General features: G+C 39.3%; 20 non-coding genes across 20 annotated transcripts; 11 read left to right on the top strand and 9 right to left on the bottom strand.

Annotated features, from left to right (window-relative positions):
• Positions 1–1,277: 1,277 nt before the first annotated feature.
• On the top strand, positions 1,278–1,349 carry trnae-uuc (transfer RNA glutamic acid (anticodon UUC)). Its single transcript has one exon. It is a non-coding gene; the product is annotated as a tRNA-Glu (tRNA).
• Positions 1,350–2,531: 1,182 nt separating this feature from the next.
• trnag-ucc (transfer RNA glycine (anticodon UCC)) lies at positions 2,532–2,603 on the bottom strand. The gene has a single exon. It is a non-coding gene; the product is annotated as a tRNA-Gly (tRNA).
• Positions 2,604–4,841: 2,238 nt separating this feature from the next.
• Positions 4,842–4,913, bottom strand: trnag-ucc (transfer RNA glycine (anticodon UCC)). Its single transcript has one exon. It is a non-coding gene; the product is annotated as a tRNA-Gly (tRNA).
• A 643-nt stretch (positions 4,914–5,556) lies between these two features.
• On the top strand, positions 5,557–5,628 carry trnae-cuc (transfer RNA glutamic acid (anticodon CUC)). Its single transcript has one exon. It is a non-coding gene; the product is annotated as a tRNA-Glu (tRNA).
• Positions 5,629–6,532: 904 nt separating this feature from the next.
• Positions 6,533–6,604, top strand: trnae-cuc (transfer RNA glutamic acid (anticodon CUC)). Its single transcript has one exon. It is a non-coding gene; the product is annotated as a tRNA-Glu (tRNA).
• A 188-nt stretch (positions 6,605–6,792) lies between these two features.
• trnag-ucc (transfer RNA glycine (anticodon UCC)) lies at positions 6,793–6,864 on the bottom strand. Its single transcript has one exon. It is a non-coding gene; the product is annotated as a tRNA-Gly (tRNA).
• Positions 6,865–7,523: 659 nt separating this feature from the next.
• On the top strand, positions 7,524–7,595 carry trnae-uuc (transfer RNA glutamic acid (anticodon UUC)). Its single transcript has one exon. It is a non-coding gene; the product is annotated as a tRNA-Glu (tRNA).
• A 189-nt stretch (positions 7,596–7,784) lies between these two features.
• trnag-ucc (transfer RNA glycine (anticodon UCC)) lies at positions 7,785–7,856 on the bottom strand. The gene has a single exon. It is a non-coding gene; the product is annotated as a tRNA-Gly (tRNA).
• Positions 7,857–8,514: 658 nt separating this feature from the next.
• Positions 8,515–8,586, top strand: trnae-cuc (transfer RNA glutamic acid (anticodon CUC)). Its single transcript has one exon. It is a non-coding gene; the product is annotated as a tRNA-Glu (tRNA).
• Positions 8,587–8,775: 189 nt separating this feature from the next.
• trnag-ucc (transfer RNA glycine (anticodon UCC)) lies at positions 8,776–8,847 on the bottom strand. Its single transcript has one exon. It is a non-coding gene; the product is annotated as a tRNA-Gly (tRNA).
• Positions 8,848–9,490: 643 nt separating this feature from the next.
• On the top strand, positions 9,491–9,562 carry trnae-cuc (transfer RNA glutamic acid (anticodon CUC)). The gene has a single exon. It is a non-coding gene; the product is annotated as a tRNA-Glu (tRNA).
• Positions 9,563–9,750: 188 nt separating this feature from the next.
• trnag-ucc (transfer RNA glycine (anticodon UCC)) lies at positions 9,751–9,822 on the bottom strand. The gene has a single exon. It is a non-coding gene; the product is annotated as a tRNA-Gly (tRNA).
• A 659-nt stretch (positions 9,823–10,481) lies between these two features.
• On the top strand, positions 10,482–10,553 carry trnae-uuc (transfer RNA glutamic acid (anticodon UUC)). Its single transcript has one exon. It is a non-coding gene; the product is annotated as a tRNA-Glu (tRNA).
• A 189-nt stretch (positions 10,554–10,742) lies between these two features.
• trnag-ucc (transfer RNA glycine (anticodon UCC)) lies at positions 10,743–10,814 on the bottom strand. The gene has a single exon. It is a non-coding gene; the product is annotated as a tRNA-Gly (tRNA).
• Positions 10,815–11,472: 658 nt separating this feature from the next.
• On the top strand, positions 11,473–11,544 carry trnae-cuc (transfer RNA glutamic acid (anticodon CUC)). Its single transcript has one exon. It is a non-coding gene; the product is annotated as a tRNA-Glu (tRNA).
• A 189-nt stretch (positions 11,545–11,733) lies between these two features.
• On the bottom strand, positions 11,734–11,805 carry trnag-ucc (transfer RNA glycine (anticodon UCC)). The gene has a single exon. It is a non-coding gene; the product is annotated as a tRNA-Gly (tRNA).
• A 643-nt stretch (positions 11,806–12,448) lies between these two features.
• Positions 12,449–12,520, top strand: trnae-cuc (transfer RNA glutamic acid (anticodon CUC)). Its single transcript has one exon. It is a non-coding gene; the product is annotated as a tRNA-Glu (tRNA).
• A 188-nt stretch (positions 12,521–12,708) lies between these two features.
• trnag-ucc (transfer RNA glycine (anticodon UCC)) lies at positions 12,709–12,780 on the bottom strand. The gene has a single exon. It is a non-coding gene; the product is annotated as a tRNA-Gly (tRNA).
• Positions 12,781–13,439: 659 nt separating this feature from the next.
• trnae-uuc (transfer RNA glutamic acid (anticodon UUC)) lies at positions 13,440–13,511 on the top strand. Its single transcript has one exon. It is a non-coding gene; the product is annotated as a tRNA-Glu (tRNA).
• Positions 13,512–14,431: 920 nt separating this feature from the next.
• On the top strand, positions 14,432–14,503 carry trnae-uuc (transfer RNA glutamic acid (anticodon UUC)). The gene has a single exon. It is a non-coding gene; the product is annotated as a tRNA-Glu (tRNA).
• The last annotated feature ends 1,053 nt before the right edge of the window (positions 14,504–15,556 follow it).

Here is a 15,556-nt window from a genome sequence, read left to right as displayed (position 1 = left end):
GTTCACAACACAAAAAAACTTTTCCAGAATTTGGTTCTTAAAGTCTATGTGTTGCAATAAATATTTGCTCTTAGGCGTGCTTGACTGCTTGCTGAATTTAAGACAATTGAGCCTAATTGTAGACGTTCCGGAAGGTCATTTTACACACCGATGGGACTCTACGCACATTTTTGTGGCAAAAGAAATCCAAAATCAGGACATCAGTTGGACAATGCAAGTTCATGGAATGACTGATTCTATACAACTGTGCAAGTGTTCACTTGGTGGATTAAGAGGGAGAGTGTCTCCCTGATGGTCTAGTGGCTAGGATCCGACGCTTTCACCGTCATGGCCCGGGTTTGATTCCCTGTCAGGGAAGAGTTTCATTACTGTACTCTGTATCTATTGTCAAAAATCATTGTTGATGACATAATTGAGGAAATGGCTGCTTTAAGATAAATAATTAAAAACAGGTACATTTACACAATCAGTAGGTTTGGTGATGTTTAGAATGGATTAGGAAATATTCTGCAATCTGCTTACTTCGAAGTAGGACAGATAAATCTTTGCATTGGCCGGGAATCGAATCCAGGTCAACTGCTTGGAAGGCAGCTATGCTCACCACTATACCACCAATGCCACATAATTCAATGTAAAATCGTTATGATCGGAAAGATGCAATTACTGGTCATTCTTGGGGTTTGAAGTTTTACATTTTTATTGTGCACTGAACTAATTTGACTTGCACCATCAGTGACTGCTGACAATGAATCAGATCAGAAACCGTTGTCTGTGTTCAATTTGATCTACATTAAGAAGAAACTTAATCCACAGGAAGGCAACAAAATGTAATCAAAGAAAGACCTTTTGATTTTCAACATGAGAGAGATGTCCACCCAAAAACCTATAGCAGTTCCAGTGCTAAAATAGTCTCCAACGCTGTACATTCCGTCAAATTCCATGACTGTTGACAGTCTGAGGCCATAGTATAGCTTTAGTTCACTATAGCTTTTGTTCACAACACAAAAAAACTTTTCCAGAATTTGGTTCTTAAAGTCTATGTGTTGCAATAAATATTTGCTCTTAGGCGTGCTTGACTGCTTGCTGAATTTAAGACAATTGAGCCTAATTGTAGACGTTCCGGAAGGTCATTTTACACACCGATGGGACTCTACGCACATTTTTGTGGCAAAAGAAATCCAAAATCAGGACGTCAGTTGGACAATGCAAGTTCATGGAATGACTGATTCTATACAACTGTGCAAGCGTTCACTTGGTGGATTAAGAGGGAGAGTGTCTCCCTGATGGTCTAGTGGCTAGGATCCGACGCTTTCACCGTCGTGGCCCGGGTTCGATTCCCGGTCAGGGAAGAGTTTCATTTCTATATTCATTATCTAATGTCAAATATCATTGTTAATGACATAATTGAGGAAATGGCTGCTTTAAGATAAATATTTAAAAATAGGTTCATTTACACAATCAGTAATTTTGGTGATGTTTAGAATGGATTAGGAAATAGTATGCAATCTGCTTAATTTGAAGTAGGACAGACGAATCTTTGCATTGGCCGGGAATCGAACCCCGGGTCAACTGCTTGGAAGGGAGCTATGCTCACCACTATACCACCAATGCCACGTAATTCAATGAAAAATCGTTATGATCGGAAAGATGAAATGACTGGTCTTTCTTGGGGTTTGAAGTTTTACATTTTTATTGTGCACTAAACTAATTTGACTTGCACCATCAGTGACTGCTGACAAAGAGTCAGATCAGAAACCGTTGTCTGTGTTCAATTTGATCTACATTAAGATGAAACTTAATCCACAGGAAGGCAACAAAATGTAATCAAAGAAAGACCTTTTGATTTTCAACATGACAGAGATGTCCACCCAAAAACCTATAGCAGTTCCAGTGCTAAAATAGTCTCCAACGCTGTACATTCCGTCAAATTCCATGACTGTTGACAGTCTGAGGCCATAGTATAGCTTTAGTTCACTATAGCTTTATTTCATAACACAAAAACACTTTTCCAGAATTTGGTTCTTAAAGTCTATGTGTTGCAATAAATATTTGCTCTTAGGCGTGCTTGACTGCTTGCTGAATTTAAGACAATTGAGCCTAATTGTAGACGTTCCGGAAGGTCATTTTACACACCAATGGGACTCTACGCACATTTTTGTGGCAAAAGAAATCCAAAATCAGGACGTCAGTTGGACAATGCAAGTTCATGGAATGACTGATTCTATACAACTGTGCAAGCATTCACTTGGTGGATAAAGAGGAATAGTGTCTCCCTGATGGTCTAGTGGCTAGGATCCGATGCTCTCACCGTCTTTGCCCGGGTTCAATTCCCGGTCAGGGAAGAGTTTCATTTCTGTACTCAGTATCTCTTGTCAAAAATCATTTTTGATGACATAATTGAGGAAATGGCTGCTTTAAGATAAACAATTAAAAACAGGTACATTTACACAATCAGTAGGTTTGGTGATGTTTAGAATGGATTAGGAAATACTCTGCAATCTGCTTACTTCGAAGTAGGACAGATAAATCTTTGCATTGGCCGGGAATCGAACCCAGGTCAACTGCTTGGAAGGCAGCTATGCTCACCACTATACCACCAATGCCACATAATTCAATGTAAAATCGTTATGATCGGAAAGATGCAATTACTGGTCATTCTTGGGGTTTGAAGTTTTACATTTTTATTGTGCACTGAACTAATTTGACTTGCACCATCAGTGACTGCTGACAAAGAGTCAGATCAGAAACCGTTGTCTGTGTTCAATTTGATCTACATTAAGAAGAAACTTAATCCACAGTGTAGCGTTATGGATTTATGCTCTTTTATGAAAGAGAAACCATGCTACGTATTAATTCGGAATATTAATTTTAATAAATCAATAACCAAATTTTATATTGTTCAGAAGACTCAAAGGTTGTTTTCATCCATAAACTGCCGATAATATCTGAGTGTCTGTGTTTCAGTTCAATGAGGAAACAAGTTTGAAGGATTAAAAGTTTTAATTCTTCAAATTAAACTAATGATTTTGAAAATTGACAAACAGGAAATAACAATCACATTGGCAACTTTGTGGGACAATCTTTTAACAGTTTATATGCTGTTCTTGCTCAAATAGACCTTCTGGTGAATTTATGAAGATTGAGAATGTTGTGACATGAATGCGTGTGTGAGTCTGATTTTGCTTCAAGAAGAAACAGGTGTCTGAGTGAAGTGATGGTTTGGATAAACTTAGGTCTTATCAGAGAACTGCATCAAACGCTAAAACCGTGCTCTGTCTCACCAAACTCTTGTGGACCCTCTTTCGGATCCGGGCCGTGGAGGATGTTGTGGTTCATCCAGATGACACCGGCGGCTGACAGGAGACATAGGTGTCGAACGGAACCGGTCCAGAGTTGCCCTCGGTACACGTGGATGGTAGAGCGTTTTATCGATGCGCTTTCTTAAGTTAATTCACTCAGAAATCAAAAGACTCGGTAATGAGTCTTCGTTAGAAGTCGCGATTCAGCTATTCTGCCTGGCTTGGCAGAAACAGCGTGAAAGGGGGGAAGAACGAGCCAACAGGCTCTGCCCCCCCTTTGGTTTTCAGGTCTGTTCTCTCTCGTTGTCCAACACGAACTGAATCAAAAGACTGAAAACTTACCAAAAACCTTTCTCTTCTCAAAGCAAACGTGCGTCATCAAATGTGTCTGGAGTTTACTGTGAGCAGGTGTGTGTGGATGTGTGTGAATGTTTGTGCTTGAGTGTGTGTGAAGGTCAGTAACAAACATTCTCAACATTATTTAAGAATGGATTCATTAAACCATTATAATTACCCCAAAGCTAAATAGTCATTCATTTGATTAAACACATTTATAATGAGCAAAATGATAATGTTATTTTAACATTAAAATCAAGAAAAAGAAGTTTAAACTTTATGTTTTGACTTGGTCTGGGTACAACTCATGTAAACACATCTTCTGGTAGACTGCAGGTGGCAGATGTTATGGTTTCCTCCCAGACTCGCTGGCGTTCAGGTCTTAATCTGTGGGTGAAAGTTCTCAGCGACCCAGCTTTGACACAGCTGAGTCCAACACCACCATTGTGACAGAAAACCCATATTTCCTCACGTTACAACAGGAAGGCAACAAAATGTAATCAAAGAAAGACCTTTTGATTTTCAACATGACAGAGATGTCCACCCAAAAACCTATAGCAGTTCCAGTGCTAAAATAGTCTCCAACGCTGTACATTCCGTCAAATTCCATGACTGTTGACAGTCTGAGGCCATAGTATAGCTTTAGTTCACTATAGCTTTTGTTCACAAGACAAAAAACTTTTCCAGAATTTGGTTCTTAAAGTCTATGTGTTGCAATAAATATTTGCTCTTAGGCGTGCTTGACTGCTTGCTGAATTTAAGACAATTGAGCCTAATTGTAGACGTTCCGGAAGGTCATTTTACACACCGATGGGACTCTACGCACATTTTTGTGGCAAAAGAAATCCAAAATCAGGATGTCAGTTGGACAATGCAAGTTCATGGAATGACTGATTCTATACAACTGTGCAAGTGTTCACTTGGTGGATGAACAGGAAGAGTGTCTCCCTGATGGTCTAGTGGCTAGGATCCGACGCTTTCACCTTCGTGGTCCGTGTTCGATTCCTGGTCAGGGAAGAGTTTCATTACTGTACTCTGTATCTATTGTCAAAAATCATTGTTGATGACATAATTGAGGAAATGGCTGCTTTAAGATAAATAATTAAAAACAGGTACATTTATACAATCAGTAGGTTTGGTGATGTTTAGAATGGATTAGGAAATACTCTGCAATCTGCTTACTTCGAAGTAGGACAGATAAATCTTTGCATTGGCCGGGAATCGAACCCAGGTCAACTGCTTGGAAGGCAGCTATGCTCACCACTATACCACCAATGCCACATAACTCAATGTAAAATCAATATGATCGGAAAGATGAAATGACTGGTCTTTCTTGGGGTTTGAAGTTTTACATTTTTATTGTGCACTAAACTAATTTGACTTGCACCATCAGTGACTGCTGACAAAGAGTCAGATCAGAAACCGTTGTCTGTGTTCAATTTGATCTACATTAAGATGAAACTTAATCCACAGGAAGGCAACAAAATGTAATCAAAGAAAGACCTTTTGATTTTCAACATGACAGTGATGTCCACCCAAAAACCTATAGCAGTTCCAGTGCTAAAATAATCTCCAACGCTGTACATTTCGTCAAATTCCATGACTGTTGACAGTCTGAGGCCATAGTATAACTTTAGTTCACAACACAAAAAAACTTTTCCAGAATTTGGTTCTTAAAGTCTATGTGTTGCAATAAATATTTGCTCTTAGGCGTGCTTGACTGCTTGCTAAATTTAAGACAATTGAGCCTAATTGTAGACGTTCCGGAAGGTCATTTTACACACCGATGGGACTCTACGCACATTTTTGTGGCAAAAGAAATCCAAAATCAGGACGTCAGTTGGACAATGCAAGTTCATGGAATGACTGATTCTATACAACTGTGCAAGCATTCACTTGGTGGATAAAGAGGAATAGTGTCTCCCTGATGGTCTAGTGGCTAGGATCCGACGCTCTCACCGTCGTGGCCCGGGTTCGATTCCCGGTCAGGGAAGAGTTTCATTACTGTACTCTGTATCTATTGTCAAAAATCATTGTTGATGACTTAATGGAGGAAATGGCTGCTTTAAGATAAATAATTAAAAACAGGTACATTTACACAATCAGTAGGTTTGGTGATGTTTAGAATGGATTAGGAAATACTCTGCAATCTGCTTACTTCGAAGTAGGACAGATAAATCTTTGCATTGGCTTGGAATCGAACCCAGGTCAACTGCTTGGAAGGCAGCTATGCTCACCACTATACCACCAATGCCACATAATTCAATGTAAAATCGTTATGATCGGAAAGATGAAATGACTGGTCTTTCTTGGGGTTTGAAGTTTTACATTTTTATTGTGCACTAAACTAATTTGACTTGCACCATCAGTGACTGCTGACAAAGAGTCAGATCAGAAACCGTTGTCTGTGTTCAATTTGATCTACATTAAGATGAAACTTAATCCACAGGAAGGCAACAAAATGTAATCAAAGAAAGACCTTTTGATTTTCAACATGACAGTGATGTCCACCCAAAAACCTATAGCAGTTCCAGTGCTAAAATAATCTCCAACGCTGTACATTTCGTCAAATTCCATGACTGTTGACAGTCTGAGGCCATAGTATAACTTTAGTTCACAACACAAAAAAACTTTTCCAGAATTTGGTTCTTAAAGTCTATGTGTTGCAATAAATATTTGCTCTTAGGCGTGCTTGACTGCTTGCTAAATTTAAGACAATTGAGCCTAATTGTAGACGTTCCGGAAGGTCATTTTACACACCGATGGGACTCTACGCACATTTTTGTGGCAAAAGAAATCCAAAATCAGGACGTCAGTTGGACAATGCAAGTTCATGGAATGAGTGTTTCTATACAACTGTGCAAGCATTCACTTGGTGGATAAAGAGGAATAGTGTCTCCCTGATGGTCTAGTGGCTAGGATCCGACGCTCTCACCGTCGTGGCCCGGGTTCGATTCCCGGTCAGGGAAGAGTTTCATTACTGTACTCTGTATCTATTGTCAAAAATCATTGTTGATGTCATAATTGAGGAAATGGCTGCTTTAAGATAAATAATTGAAACAGGTACATTTACACAATCAGTAGGTTTGGTGATGTTTAGTATGGATTAGGAAATACTCTGCAATCTGCTTAATTTGAAGTAGGACAGATGAATCTTTGCTTTGGCCGGGAATCGAACCCGGGTCAACTGCTTGGAAGGCAGCTATGCTCACCACTATACCACCAATGCCACATAACTCAATGTAAAAACGTTATGATCGGAAAGATGCAATTACTGGTCATTCTTGGGGTTTGAAGTTTTACATTTTTATTGTGCACTGAACTAATTTGACTTGCACCATCAGTGACTGCTGACAAAGAGTCAGATCAGAAACCGTTGTCTGTGTTCAATTTGATCTACATTAAGAAGAAACTTAATCCACAGGAAGGCAACAAAATGTAATCAAAGAAAGACCTTTTGATTTTCAACATGACAGAGATGTCCACCCAAAAACCTATAGCAGTTCCAGTGCTAAAATAGTCTCCAACGCTGTACATTCCGTCAAATTCCATGACTGTTGACAGTCTGAGGCCATAGTATAGCTTTAGTTCACTACAGCTTTTGTTCACAACACAAAAAAACTTTTCCAGAATTTGGTTCTTAAAGTCTATGTGTTGCAATAAATATTTGCTCTTAGGCGTGCTTGACTGCTTGCTGAATTTAAGACAATTGAGCCTAATTGTAGACGTTCCGGAAGGTCATTTTACACACCGATGGGACTCTACGCACATTTTTGTGGCAAAAGAAATCCAAAATCAGGACGTCAGTTGGACAATGCAAGTTCATGGAATGACTGATTCTATACAACTGTGCAAGTGTTCACTTGGTGGATTAAGAGGGAGAGTGTCTCCCTGATGGTCTAGTGGCTAGGATCCGACGCTTTCACCGTCGTGGCCCGGGTTCGATTCCCGGTCAGGGAAGAGTTTCATTTCTATATTCATTATCTGATGTCAAATATCATTGTTAATGACATAATTGAGGAAATGGCTGCTTTAAGATAAATAATTAAAAATAGGTTCATTTACACAATCAGTAATTTTGGCGATGTTCAGAATCGATTAGGAAATACTATGCAATCTGCTTAATTTGAAGTAGGACAGATGAGTCTTTGCATTGGCCGGGAATTGAACCCGGGTCAACTGCTTGGAAGGCAGCTATGCTCACCACTATACCACCAATGCCACGTAGTCAATGAAAAATCGTTATGATCAGAAAGATGAAATGACTGGTCTTTCTTGGGGTTTGAAGTTTTACATTTTTATTGTGCACTAAACTAATTTGACTTGCACCATCAGTGACTGCTGACAAAGAGTCAGATCAGAAACCGTTGTCTGTGTTCAATTTGATCTACATTAAGATGAAACTTAATCCACAGGAAGGCAACAAAATGTAATCAAAGAAAGACCTTTTGATTTTCAACATGACAGAGATGTCCACCCAAAAACCTATAGCAGTTCCAGTGCTAAAATAGTCTCCAACGCTGTACATTCCGTCAAATTCCATGACTGTTGACAGTTTGAGGCCATAGTATAGCTTTAGTTCACTATAGCTTTTGTTCACAACACAAAAAAACTTTTCCAGAATTTGGTTCTTAAAGTCTATGTGTTGCAATAAATATTTGCTCTTAGGCGTGCTTGACTGCTTGCTAAATTTAAGACAATTGAGCCTAATTGTAGACGTTCCGGAAGGTCATTTTACACACCGATGGGACTCTACGCACATTTTTGTGGCAAAAGAAATCCAAAATCAGGACGTCAGTTGGACAATGCAAGTTCATGGAATGACTGATTCTATACAACTGTGCAAGCATTCACTTGGTGGATAAAGAGGAATAGTGTCTCCCTGATGGTCTAGTGGCTAGGATCCGACGCTCTCACCGTCGTGGCCCGGGTTCGATTCCCGGTCAGGGAAGAGTTTCATTACTGTACTCTGTATCTATTGTCAAAAATCATTGTTGATGACTTAATGGAGGAAATGGCTGCTTTAAGATAAATAATTAAAAACAGGTACATTTACACAATCAGTAGGTTTGGTGATGTTTAGAATGGATTAGGAAATACTCTGCAATCTGCTTACTTCGAAGTAGGACAGATAAATCTTTGCATTGGCCGGGAATCGAACCCAGGTCAACTGCTTGGAAGGCAGCTATGCTCACCACTATACCACCAATGCCACATAATTCAATGTAAAATCGTTATGATCGGAAAGATGAAATGACTGGTCTTTCTTGGGGTTTGAAGTTTTACATTTTTATTGTGCACTAAACTAATTTGACTTGCACCATCAGTGACTGCTGACAAAGAGTCAGATCAGAAACCGTTGTCTGTGTTCAATTTGATCTACATTAAGATGAAACTTAATCCACAGGAAGGCAACAAAATGTAATCAAAGAAAGACCTTTTGATTTTCAACATGACAGTGATGTCCACCCAAAAACCTATAGCAGTTCCAGTGCTAAAATAATCTCCAACGCTGTACATTTCGTCAAATTCCATGACTGTTGACAGTCTGAGGCCATAGTATAACTTTAGTTCACAACACAAAAAAACTTTTCCAGAATTTGGTTCTTAAAGTCTATGTGTTGCAATAAATATTTGCTCTTAGGCGTGCTTGACTGCTTGCTAAATTTAAGACAATTGAGCCTAATTGTAGACGTTCCGGAAGGTCATTTTACACACCGATGGGACTCTACGCACATTTTTGTGGCAAAAGAAATCCAAAATCAGGACGTCAGTTGGACAATGCAAGTTCATGGAATGACTGATTCTATACAACTGTGCAACCATTCACTTGGTGGATAAAGAGGAATAGTGTCTCCCTGATGGTCTAGTGGCTAGGATCCGACGCTCTCACCGTCGTGGCCCGGGTTCGATTCCCGGTCAGGGAAGAGTTTCATTACTGTACTCTGTATCTATTGTCAAAAATCATTGTTGATGTCATAATTGAGGAAATGGCTGCTTTAAGATAAATAATTGAAACAGGTACATTTACACAATCAGTAGGTTTGGTGATGTTTAGTATGGATTAGGAAATACTCTGCAATCTGCTTAATTTGAAGTAGGACAGATGAATCTTTGCTTTGGCCGGGAATCGAACCCGGGTCAACTGCTTGGAAGGCAGCTATGCTCACCACTATACCACCAATGCCACATAACTCAATGTAAAAACGTTATGATCGGAAAGATGCAATTACTGGTCATTCTTGGGGTTTGAAGTTTTACATTTTTATTGTGCACTGAACTAATTTGACTTGCACCATCAGTGACTGCTGACAAAGAGTCAGATCAGAAACCGTTGTCTGTGTTCAATTTGATCTACATTAAGAAGAAACTTAATCCACAGGAAGGCAACAAAATGTAATCAAAGAAAGACCTTTTGATTTTCAACATGACAGAGATGTCCACCCAAAAACCTATAGCAGTTCCAGTGCTAAAATAGTCTCCAACGCTGTACATTCCGTCAAATTCCATGACTGTTGACAGTCTGAGGCCATAGTATAGCTTTAGTTCACTACAGCTTTTGTTCACAACACAAAAAAACTTTTCCAGAATTTGGTTCTTAAAGTCTATGTGTTGCAATAAATATTTGCTCTTAGGCGTGCTTGACTGCTTGCTGAATTTAAGACAATTGAGCCTAATTGTAGACGTTCCGGAAGGTCATTTTACACACCGATGGGACTCTACGCACATTTTTGTGGCAAAAGAAATCCAAAATCAGGACGTCAGTTGGACAATGCAAGTTCATGGAATGACTGATTCTATACAACTGTGCAAGTGTTCACTTGGTGGATTAAGAGGGAGAGTGTCTCCCTGATGGTCTAGTGGCTAGGATCCGACGCTTTCACCGTCGTGGCCCGGGTTCGATTCCCGGTCAGGGAAGAGTTTCATTTCTATATTCATTATCTGATGTCAAATATCATTGTTAATGACATAATTGAGGAAATGGCTGCTTTAAGATAAATAATTAAAAATAGGTTCATTTACACAATAAGTAATTTTAGCGATGTTCAGAATCGATTAGGAAATACTATGCAATCTGCTTAATTTGAAGTAGGACAGATGAATCTTTGCATTGGCCGGGAATCGAACCCGGGTCAACTGCTTGGAAGGCAGCTATGCTCACCACTATACCACCAATGCCACGTAGTCAATGAAAAATCGTTATGATCGGAAAGATGAAATGACTGGTCTTTCTTGGGGTTTGAAGTTTTACATTTTTATTGTGCACTAAACTAATTTGACTTGCACCATCAGTGACTGCTGACAAAGAGTCAGATCAGAAACCGTTGTCTGTGTTCAATTTGATCTACATTAAGATGAAACTTAATCCACAGGAAGGCAACAAAATGTAATCAAAGAAAGACCTTTTGATTTTCAACATGACAGAGATGTCCACCCAAAAACCTATAGCAGTTCCAGTGCTAAAATAGTCTCCAACGCTGTACATTCCGTCAAATTCCATGACTGTTGACAGTTTGAGGCCATAGTATAGCTTTAGTTCACTATAGCTTTTGTTCACAACACAAAAAAACTTTTCCAGAATTTGGTTCTTAAAGTCTATGTGTTGCAATAAATATTTGCTCTTAGGCGTGCTTGACTGCTTGCTAAATTTAAGACAATTGAGCCTAATTGTAGACGTTCCGGAAGGTCATTTTACACACCGATGGGACTCTACGCACATTTTTGTGGCAAAAGAAATCCAAAATCAGGACGTCAGTTGGACAATGCAAGTTCATGGAATGACTGATTCTATACAACTGTGCAAGCATTCACTTGGTGGATAAAGAGGAATAGTGTCTCCCTGATGGTCTAGTGGCTAGGATCCGACGCTCTCACCGTCGTGGCCCGGGTTCGATTCCCGGTCAGGGAAGAGTTTCATTACTGTACTCTGTATCTATTGTCAAAAATCATTGTTGATGACTTAATGGAGGAAATGGCTGCTTTAAGATAAATAATTAAAAACAGGTACATTTACACAATCAGTAGGTTTGGTGATGTTTAGAATGGATTAGGAAATACTCTGCAATCTGCTTACTTCGAAGTAGGACAGATAAATCTTTGCATTGGCCGGGAATCGAACCCAGGTCAACTGCTTGGAAGGCAGCTATGCTCACCACTATACCACCAATGCCACATAATTCAATGTAAAATCGTTATGATCGGAAAGATGAAATGACTGGTCTTTCTTGGGGTTTGAAGTTTTACATTTTTATTGTGCACTAAACTAATTTGACTTGCACCATCAGTGACTGCTGACAAAGAGTCAGATCAGAAACCGTTGTCTGTGTTCAATTTGATCTACATTAAGATGAAACTTAATCCACAGGAAGGCAACAAAATGTAATCAAAGAAAGACCTTTTGATTTTCAACATGACAGTGATGTCCACCCAAAAACCTATAGCAGTTCCAGTGCTAAAATAATCTCCAACGCTGTACATTTCGTCAAATTCCATGACTGTTGACAGTCTGAGGCCATAGTATAACTTTAGTTCACAACACAAAAAAACTTTTCCAGAATTTGGTTCTTAAAGTCTATGTGTTGCAATAAATATTTGCTCTTAGGCGTGCTTGACTGCTTGCTAAATTTAAGACAATTGAGCCTAATTGTAGACGTTCCGGAAGGTCATTTTACACACCGATGGGACTCTACGCACATTTTTGTGGCAAAAGAAATCCAAAATCAGGACGTCAGTTGGACAATGCAAGTTCATGGAATGACTGATTCTATACAACTGTGCAACCATTCACTTGGTGGATAAAGAGGAATAGTGTCTCCCTGATGGTCTAGTGGCTAGGATCCGACGCTCTCACCGTCGTGGCCCGGGTTCGATTCCCGGTCAGGGAAGAGTTTCATTACTGTACTCTGTATCTATTGTCAAAAATCATTGTTGATGTCATAATTGAGGAAATGGCTGCTTTAAGATAAATAATTGAAACAGGTACATTTACACAATCAGTAGGTTTGGTGATGTTTAGTATGGATTAGGAAATACTCTGCAATCTGCTTAATTTGAAGTAGGACAGATGAATCTTTGCTTTGGCCGGGAATCGAACCCGGGTCAACTGCTTGGAAGGCAGCTATGCTCACCACTATACCACCAATGCCACATAACTCAATGTAAAAACGTTATGATCGGAAAGATGCAATTACTGGTCATTCTTGGGGTTTGAAGTTTTACATTTTTATTGTGCACTGAACTAATTTGACTTGCACCATCAGTGACTGCTGACAAAGAGTCAGATCAGAAACCGTTGTCTGTGTTCAATTTGATCTACATTAAGAAGAAACTTAATCCACAGGAAGGCAACAAAATGTAATCAAAGAAAGACCTTTTGATTTTCAACATGACAGAGATGTCCACCCAAAAACCTATAGCAGTTCCAGTGCTAAAATAGTCTCCAACGCTGTACATTCCGTCAAATTCCATGACTGTTGACAGTCTGAGGCCATAGTATAGCTTTAGTTCACTATAGCTTTTGTTCACAACACAAAAAAACTTTTCCAGAATTTGGTTCTTAAAGTCTATGTGTTGCAATAAATATTTGCTCTTAGGCGTGCTTGACTGCTTGCTGAATTTAAGACAATTGAGCCTAATTGTAGACGTTCCGGAAGGTCATTTTACACACCGATGGGACTCTACGCACATTTTTGTGGCAAAAGAAATCCAAAATCAGGACATCAGTTGGACAATGCAAGTTCATGGAATGACTGATTCTATACAACTGTGCAAGTGTTCACTTGGTGGATTAAGAGGGAGAGTGTCTCCCTGATGGTCTAGTGGCTAGGATCCGACGCTTTCACCGTCATGGCCCGGGTTTGATTCCCGGTCAGGGAAGAGTTTCATTACTGTACTCTGTATCTATTGTCAAAAATCATTGTTGATGACATAATTGAGGAAATGGCTGCTTTAAGATAAATAATTAAAAACAGGTACATTTACACAATCAGTAGGTTTGGTGATGTTTAGAATGGATTAGGAAATATTCTGCAATCTGCTTACTTCGAAGTAGGACAGATAAATCTTTGCATTGGCCGGGAATCGAATCCAGGTCAACTGCTTGGAAGGCAGCTATGCTCACCACTATACCACCAATGCCACATAATTCAATGTAAAATCGTTATGATCGGAAAGATGCAATTACTGGTCATTCTTGGGGTTTGAAGTTTTACATTTTTATTGTGCACTGAACTAATTTGACTTGCACCATCAGTGACTGCTGACAATGAATCAGATCAGAAACCGTTGTCTGTGTTCAATTTGATCTACATTAAGAAGAAACTTAATCCACAGGAAGGCAACAAATTGTAATCAAAGAAAGACCTTTTGATTTTCAACATGAGAGAGATGTCCACCCAAAAACCTATAGCAGTTCCAGTGCTAAAATAGTCTCCAACGCTGTACATTCCGTCAAATTCCATGACTGTTGACAGTCTGAGGCCATAGTATAGCTTTAGTTCACTATAGCTTTTGTTCACAACACAAAAAAACTTTTCCAGAATTTGGTTCTTAAAGTCTATGTGTTGCAATAAATATTTGCTCTTAGGCGTGCTTGACTGCTTGCTGAATTTAAGACAATTGAGCCTAATTGTAGACGTTCCGGAAGGTCATTTTACACACCGATGGGACTCTACGCACATTTTTGTGGCAAAAGAAATCCAAAATCAGGACGTCAGTTGGACAATGCAAGTTCATGGAATGACTGATTCTATACAACTGTGCAAGCGTTCACTTGGTGGATTAAGAGGGAGAGTGTCTCCCTGATGGTCTAGTGGCTAGGATCTGACGCTTTCACCGTCGTGGCCCGGGTTCGATTCCCGGTCAGGGAAGAGTTTCATTTCTATATTCATTATCTAATGTCAAATATCATTGTTAATGACATAATTGAGGAAATGGCTGCTTTAAGATAAATATTTAAAAATAGGTTCATTTACACAATCAGTAATTTTGGTGATGTTTAGAATGGATTAGGAAATAGTATGCAATCTGCTTAATTTGAAGTAGGACAGACGAATCTTTGCATTGGCCGGGAATCGAACCCCGGGTCAACTGCTTGGAAGGGAGCTATGCTCACCACTATACCACCAATGCCACGTAATTCAATGAAAAATCGTTATGATCGGAAAGATGAAATGACTGGTCTTTCTTGGGGTTTGAAGTTTTACATTTTTATTGTGCACTAAACTAATTTGACTTGCACCATCAGTGACTGCTGACAAAGAGTCAGATCAGAAACCGTTGTCTGTGTTCAATTTGATCTACATTAAGATGAAACTTAATCCACAGGAAGGCAACAAAATGTAATCAAAGAAAGACCTTTTGATTTTCAACATGACAGAGATGTCCACCCAAAAACCTATAGCAGTTCCAGTGCTAAAATAGTCTCCAACGCTGTACATTCCGTCAAATTCCATGACTGTTGACAGTCTGAGGCCATAGTATAGCTTTAGTTCACTATAGCTTTATTTCATAACACAAAAACACTTTTCCAGAATTTGGTTCTTAAAGTCTATGTGTTGCAATAAATATTTGCTCTTAGGCGTGCTTGACTGCTTGCTGAATTTAAGACAATTGAGCCTAATTGTAGACGTTCCGGAAGGTCATTTTACACACCAATGGGACTCTACGCACATTTTTGTGGCAAAAGAAATCCAAAATCAGGACGTCAGTTGGACAATGCAAGTTCATGGAATGACTGATTCTATACAACTGTGCAAGCATTCACTTGGTGGATAAAGAGGAATAGTGTCTCCCTGATGGTCTAGTGGCTAGGATCCGATGCTCTCACCGTCTTAGCCCGGGTTCAATTCCCGGTCAGGGAAGAGTTTCATTTCTGTACTCAGTATCTCTTGTCAAAAATCATTTTTGATGACATAATTGAG

The sequence above is a fragment of the Nothobranchius furzeri genome, chromosome 3 (genome assembly GCF_043380555.1).
Source record: "Nothobranchius furzeri strain GRZ-AD chromosome 3, NfurGRZ-RIMD1, whole genome shotgun sequence".
NCBI lineage: Eukaryota > Metazoa > Chordata > Actinopteri > Cyprinodontiformes > Nothobranchiidae > Nothobranchius > Nothobranchius furzeri.
This window is presented reverse-complemented; position numbering and strand designations above follow the sequence as displayed.